This window comes from Schistocerca cancellata, chromosome 1 (genome assembly GCF_023864275.1).
Source record: "Schistocerca cancellata isolate TAMUIC-IGC-003103 chromosome 1, iqSchCanc2.1, whole genome shotgun sequence".
Classification (NCBI taxonomy): Eukaryota; Metazoa; Arthropoda; class Insecta; order Orthoptera; family Acrididae; genus Schistocerca; species Schistocerca cancellata.
The window spans coordinates 1,243,231,880-1,243,239,907 of NC_064626.1; the positions used below are offsets into that span (position 1 = coordinate 1,243,231,880).

Below are 8,028 nucleotides of genomic sequence, written 5' to 3' on the forward strand. Positions count from 1 at the left end.
AGAGTTTCAGGGAGAGCATAAGGGAACAATTGACAGGAATGGGGGAAAGAAATACAGTAGAAGAAGAATGGGTAGCTTTGAGGGATGAAGGAGTGAAGGCAGCAGAGGATCAAGTAGGTAAAAAGACGAGGGCTAGTAGAAATCCTTGGGTAACAGAAGAAATACTGAATTTAATTGATGAAAGGAGAAAATATAAAAATGCAGTAAATGAAGCAGGGAAAAAGGAATACAAACGTCTCAAAAATGAGATCGACAGGAAGTGCAAAATGGCTAAGCAGGGATGGCTAGAGGACAAATGTAGGGATGTAGAGGCGTATCTCACTAGGGGTAAGATAGATACTGCCTACAGGAAAATTAAAGAGACTTTTGGAGATAAGAGAACCACTTGTATGAACATCAAGAGCTCAGATGGAAACCCAGTTCTGAGCAGGGAAGGGAAAGCCGAAAGGTGGAAGGAGTATATAGAGGGTCTATACAAGGGCGATGCACTTGAGGACAATATTATGGAAATGGAAGAGGATGTAGATGAAGATGAAATGGGAGATACGATACTGCGTGAAGAGTTTGACAGAGCACTGAAAGCCCTGAGTCGAAACAAGGCCCCCGGAGTAGACAACATTCCATTGGAACTACTGACGGCCTTGGGAGAGCCAGTCCTGACAAAACTCTACCATCTGGTGAGCAAGATGTATGAAACAGGCGAAATACCCTCAGACTTCAAGAAGAATATAATAATTCCAATACCAAAGAAGGCAGGTGTTGACAGATGTGAAAATTACCGAACAATCAGTTTAATAAGCCACAGCTGCGAAATACTAACACGAATTCTTTACAGACGAATGGAAAAACTAGTAGAAGCCGACCTCGGGGAAGATCAGTTTGGATTCCGTAGAAATACTGGAACACGTGAGGCAATACTGACCTTATGACTTATCTTAGAAGAAAGATTAAGGAAAGGCAAACCTACGTTTCTAGCATTTGTAGACTTAGAGAAGGCTTTTGACAATGTTGACTGGAATACTCTCTTTCAAATTCTAAAGGTGGCAGGGGTAATAAACAGGGAGCGAAAGGCTATTTACAATTTGTACAGAAACCAGATGGCAGTTATAAGAGTCGAGGGACATGAAAGGGAAGCAGTGGTTGGGAAGGGAGTAAGACAGGGTTGTAGCCTCTCCCCGATGTTATTCAATCTGTATATTGAGCAAGCAGTAAAGGAAACAAAAGAAAAATTCGGGGTAGGTATTAAAATCCATGGAGAAGAAATAAAAACTTTGAGGTTCGCCGATGACATTGTAATTCTGTCAGAGACAGCAAAGGACTTGGAAGAGCAGTTGAACGGAATGGCTGGTGTCTTGAAGGGAGGATATAAGATGAACATCAACAAAAGCAAAACGAGGATAATGGAATGTAGTCGAATTAAGTCGGGTGATGTTGAGGGTATTAGATTAGGAAATGAGACACTTAAAGTAGTAAAGGAGTTTTGCTATTTGGGGAGCAAAATAACTGATGATGGTCGAAGTAGAGAGGATATAAAATGTAGACTGGCAATGGCAAGGAAAGCGTTTCTGAAGAAGAGAAATTTGTTAACATCGAGTATAGATTTAAGTGTCAGGAAGTCATTTCTGAAAGTATTTGTATGGAGTGCAGCCATGTGTGGAGGTGAAACCTGGACGGTAAATAGTTTGGACAAGAAGAGAATAGAAGCTTTCGAAATGTGGTGCTACAGAAGAATGCTGAAGATTAGATGGGTAGATCACATAACTAATGAGGAAGTATTGAATAGGATTGGGGAGAAGAGAAGTTTGTGGCAGAACTTGACCAGAAGAAGGGATCGGTTGGTAGGACGTGTTCTGAGGCATCAAGGGATCACCAATTTAGTATTGGAGGGCAGCGTGGATGGTAAAAATCGTAGGGGGAGACCAAGAGATGAATACACTAAGCAGATTCAGAAGGATGTAGGTTGCAGTAGGTACTGGGAGATGAAGAAGCTTGCACAGGATAGAGTAGCATGGAGAGCTGCATCAAACCAGTCTCGGGACTGAAGACCACAACAACAACAACAACAACATCTTCGAGTCGTTCCATTCGCAGTCTTTGCGCGCGTGGCAGCTTGGAGTGCATCCACTTGTCCGGCACAGTACGTCATCTCTGAAGAGATGTCTTCACTTTCGACGGAAGGGAATAACGACGTGCGGAGAATAGAAACAGGCGCCCTGAAGGCGCTACAAGTGTTTGGTGAGTTCCGCGTGTGCGCAATTTTCAGTAATTTGTTTTTGATGGAGAGCTGACTCAGCGTTCGCTCCACAGACGGCGCTGCCTCGGGCCTATGCGTAGGAGGGCCGTCATCTTCAAATTGAATCCCCTGCAAGTGCAGTCGCGAAAAAGCTGTTCTTTAAGAACACAGTGATTCAACACGGTACTCTAATGTGACTGCAGCGACTTGCTGACCTAGAGTCATTCTGGGAGCCTATCAGGCTCAAGTTGTCTTCCTCCTATGAATTAACTAACCTAATTACGTCGTATTTAAGGGGCTCCGGAAAGGCTCAAAATCATGAAAAGTTCAATTTTTACTTTTTTGCGTTTTCTGAATCTGCAGACTATTACCTTTTAATAGATATATAATTTATTCAATTCCGAAGACTACAACTATTTTTAAATTTTTTTTGAAATGTGTTCTACATGGGCGTGACCCACTGTGGCGCTGCTAAACTGCTGTCAAATGGTGTTATTATTAACGTCCGTGTTCATCAGGTACATTTTAGTGATGTGAGATAAAGTATGTGTTGTGGCTAACCTATTTTGAGAGACTTAGCAGCACCTGAACTGTTGAAAAAGTGTATTCACGAAAAAACTCAAAACCCCAATGAAAGTGTAAATAGTGTTATATGGTCGAGAATCCCCAGGACTGTATTTGTTGGAATAGAAACACTTCACTTTGGTGTGTATGATGCTGTTGCGACTTTCAATGATGGCAACATTGTAAGGTGCAAGGTATTTAGAAATATGGGAATGAAGATAGGTTCTAACATGGTACGAGCGATGCTTGCTTTAGACAAGGAACGCCTTCGGGCTGCAGACAGGGCTGTAAAGAGTCTAGAAATACAAGCAAGAGTAAACAGGAGGAGGAACAAGAGGAAGCTGGAGGAGGAGTTTGCAGAGGATGAAGATAATCCATCCTATGGACCTGGAATGCACTAAAAAGTTAATCCAATCTTTGTCGCTCGATTCCCAAAACTTTTATTTTCTCATACTAATTACATGTTTTCTAAGGATCTTGCAAACATATTTGTTTCAAACTTTCAGTAAATGTTACACAGTACCTTCTGCATAATTTAACACAGCCTTTTTCCAAAAAACTGTATATTTTTGAATAAATAAATAAAAAATTGCAAAAAATGTTGTGAATTTTCATTACAATTGAAAAAAATCATCTTTAATAACTGAACTAAAATTTTGTAAAATCCCTGTGTTAAGTTGTAGCCCATATTCCAATAAATAATCTGTAAAAAGTTCAACTTCCTACCTCAAATACTTTGTGAGGAAAGATGTAATTTATAAGCGTTATTTTAACATTGCAAGTATAGGGCGTTCTGGAGCCTCTTAAATACCCTACTGGTTTCAGTGAAATCATATTTAATACATGTCAGCTGGTATGTTCATTGAGTACGGTAGACTTCAAAATAGTCTTCAAAATCTACAGCACCACACTTTTACACAGTCGTGCGCTTCCACTTCGTCCTCCTCTCAAGTATCACAGGACATACCAGTTGCTGTATAGCGTCGGTCCTAAGTTCGTGTAGCGGGTGTTTTTCTTCCTCTAACAATAATGAGCGCATGGCATCGGCGGTTCGGCCGCCGTTCCACAAGTACTTTAACGCCACTACGGCGACTTTCGAGTGAATGAGGACGAAAGACACACACAACACCCAGTCATCTCGAGGCAGAGAAAATCCCTGACCCCGCCGGGAATCGAACCCGGGACGCCGTGCGCGGGAAGCGAGAACCCTACCGCAGGACCACGAGCTGCGGACTTCTTTCCTCTGATCTTGTGTTACACAGTGAAAGATTTAAAAATAAATATATGAATAAAGGAAAAAAAAATCTTTTCTTTGACTCGTGACTGTGCTTCGCAAGATGGGAAAGAGAGCTGCCATCTGGCCTTGAAAGTCTACACCACCCATTCCCATCTGATATTCAAGGATACTTTCAACTACTGCTTGCGGTTCTTCAGAATCAGACTCACTGAAACACCAACCACTTACTTCATTATCACCATTGAAAACGCTATCGACAAACTTGTGTAAATCTATCTCATCATCACCACGAACTACTCTCTTTGCCATGTCAGTTGTCTACTAAGACCAGCTACCATGTGACACACATTGTCTGAGTATCGTTTGAGACTGCATTTGAAGAGTTTATTTCAATAGTGGTACAAGTCCATTTTTGTTCATTCTGAGATACAGAGCCCTAAGGCTAAATGAGCGCTGAAAAATCTGCAATTGAGATACTCAAGTATATATAATTGACTATATATGACGGTAGTATCTGTTCCCGAAAGAACAGTTACCGTCGATGACCATGCAGCTTTGCTAGAAATGAAATTATAATTGAATTGACACCCTAGCTGCAAGCAGGCGTTGATACATTTCATTGGGGACATGTTGAAAATGTGTGCCCCGACCGGGACTTGGTAGATTAATCTGCCACGAGTAATGAGTATGATGGGCAAACATCTATTAGGCGCACTACGAATGTAGTGGTGTGGACATGTTGGGAATGTGGATCTCACGGGGGGCGTGCAAGGGATAAGTCCCTGCAGACGCACTATCCTCTGTGCCCGCGGTGGCTCAGATGGATAGAGCGTCTGCCATGTAAGCAGGAGATCCCGGTCGGGGCACACATTTTCAACATGTCCCCAATGAAATGTATCAACGCCTGCTTGCAGCTTGGGTGTCAATTTAATTATCATTTCATTTCTAGCAAAGCTGCATGGTCATCGACGGTAACTGTTCTTTCGGGAACAGATACTACCGTCATATATAGTTAAAAATATGGGTTCCCGGCCTTTGACCTTCTTGTGCGAACGCACACGCTATGCCCGAACTCGTACGGGACTTGGTAGATTAATCTGCCACGAGTAATGAGTATGATGGGCAACCATCTATTAGGCGCACTACGAATGTAGTGGTGTGGACATGTTGGGAATGTGGATCTCACGGGGGGCGTGCAAGGGATAAGTCCCTGCAGACGCACTATCCTCTGTGCCCGCGGTGGCTCAGATGGATAGAGCGTCTGCCATGTAAGCAGGAGATCCCGGTCGGGGCACACATTTTCAACATGTCCCCAATGAAATGTATCAACGCCTGCTTGCAGCTAGGGTGTCAATTTAATTATCATTTCATTTCTAGCAAAGCTGCATGGTCATCGACGGTAACTGTTCTTTCGGGAACAGATACTACCGTCATATATAGTTAAAAATATGGGTTCCCGGCCTTTGACCTTCTTGTGCGAACGCACACGCTATGCCCGAACTCGTACGGGACTTGGTAGATTAATCTGTAATGAGTATGATGGGCAACCATCTATTAGGCGCACTACGAATGTAGTATTGTGGACATGTTGGGAATGTGGATCTCACGGGGGGCGTGCAAGGGATAATTCCCTGCAGACGCACTATCCTCTGTGCCCGTGGTGGCTCAGATGGATAGAGCGTCTGCCATGTAAGCAGGAGATCCCGGGTTCGAATCCCGGTCGGGGCACACATTTTCAACATGTCCCCAATGAAATGTATCAACGCCTGCTTGCAGCTAGGGTGTCAATTTAATTATCATTTCATATATAATTGAATATTTCTGGTATCTCAACTGTAGATATTTCAGCGCTCATTTAACTTTAGGACTCTGTATCTCAGAATGAACAAAAATGGACTTGTACCACTATTGAAATAAGCCCTTCGTTTAAGAGCCTTCCATTCGTTAGAAACTGAATTCTATGTATTCATTTACTGAAACGCGCATTTGCGAGCTGAGCATGTCGCACTGTTTAAATGGAATAGCAACTACTGCTCGTCGTTTGATGTTTGGTTGGTTGATTTGGTGGAAGAGACGAAACAGCGAGGTCATTGGTCTCATCGAATTAGGAGAGTTTGAGGAAGGAAGTCGGCCGCGCCCTTTCAAAGGAACAGTCTCGGCATTTGCCTGAACCGATTTAGGGAAATCACGGAAAACCTAAATCAGGATGGCCGAGCGCGGGATTGAACCGTCGTCCTCCAGAATGCGACTCCTGTGTGCTAAACACTACGCTATCTCACTCGGTATCATCTGATGCAGTTGGTTTAAGAAGAAAAAGACGTGTGTGCAGTTTCATTTGGTTTTGTTACTTCATCGCCACAAGCCATACGCTGCGGAGTGGGCTGTCGGCAACAAAACATGCACTCTTCAGCAATTGATGAAAAAGTAAAAATCATTAAAACATTAAAAGGCGCTAAATTATATAAGAAAGTAACATTTATGACCCTCCAAACGCTGCCAAAAAAAGCGCCTTGTTTCTCTAGCAGTTTCGACGAAATCGACCATCATCAGGCAACATAAAATCGTGATCGTCACCTTTATGGCATCATTCTTGTTATGTCATCAATAAATATAAAATAAAATAACCAAGCTGCGTCATCATCATTTACAATAAAATACATTAATACAGTTAAATAATGTTAGTTCACTGTCTGTTGTCAGGCTGCATGCTCAGTCTACATGTTTTGCATAAGAATTCAGAGCGCATTCTAGACAGGAGTGTTTAACTGTATTAACGCATTTTACTACAAACGGTAGCTATGTAGGATGGCTTTTAGTTTCATTTTTGTTGACGTCACAGCAATAGTAACGCTATAAAGGCTGATGCCAACGAAGTTGCCTGATGATGAATGATTTGATCGAAACTGGGAATGAATAAAGGATCATTTCACCAACAACTATTTGTGTTTCATAAATGTGAGCTATATGACATTATGTGCACAAAATTTCAGTTGATTTATAAGTTAAAATATCGAGGAATTCTTGAATTTTCCTTAAAAGATAAATGTTTATTTTTATGAACGGTGTTAGCGATTGTTGTTTATAATGTTGTTGCACAATTGTGAGACTCTCAGGGAGTAGGTGTAATCGAAAACGGGATTTGTTTAATTTGGGAACAGTGAATGATGAAGTTTTGGGAAGGAAGATGGATGCAAAGGATGTAGGATGGGAATGGTGAGGATGATGACTTCATAACAAGCTGTTGGAAGGAGTGGTATAAACTTAGGTAATGTATAAGGCCGCCAAGTAGCGGAAAAAGAGTGTTATGTTAAACATGGAAGGGTGGGTGTATCTATGAGATAATTTCGTGGCCAGGTAAGCGGAGGTGGTTGAAATTTTGTTGGGACAACATATGGAGAGCGTGAAAGTATGAAGTTGGCATAATGTGCTGGTGTAAACGCTTCAGAGTACGATGTCTGAAACTGAGGAAATGAAGCATTGGTTGGTTGGTGTCATGTCTGCGAGAAGTGTTGCAAACTCTTGGGTGTTCAACACGAGAGAGGAGAAGGGGCAAGTAATAAGCTGAAACATAGTTAGACTGAGGGAGAGCTGTGTCAAACGAAAAACGAAGCGGAGAGGATGATTAAGGACCCCTAACACGCTAAGCATCTTATTCGTGCGGCGAACGGTACAAGAACCAACCGCGCTGCTGTGTGAACATTTTGTTCACATACAGCACCATGCAGGCCTCTACCTTCAACAATTCAATATGAAATCTCATCGCGAGCGATGTGTATTTTTTTAATGTTACAGGACCGCAGCTCGTGGTCTTGCGGAAGCGTTCTCGGTTCCTGCGCTCGGGGTCCCGGGTTCGATTCCCGGCGGGGTCAGGGATTTTTCCTGCCTCGTGATAACTGGGTGTTCTTGTGTTGTCTTCATCATCATCATTCATCCTCATTACGGTCGGAGGAGGGCAATGGTAAACCACCTCCACTAGGACCTTGCCTAGTACACA

The 8,028-nt window shown here is 42.6% G+C and overlaps 1 non-coding gene across 1 annotated transcript; it reads left to right on the forward strand.

Moving 5' to 3' along the window:
- Window positions 1-5,687: 5,687 nt before the first annotated feature.
- On the forward strand, window positions 5,688-5,762 carry Trnat-ugu (transfer RNA threonine (anticodon UGU)). The gene has a single exon. It is a non-coding gene; the product is annotated as a tRNA-Thr (tRNA).
- Window positions 5,763-8,028: the final 2,266 nt, after the last annotated feature.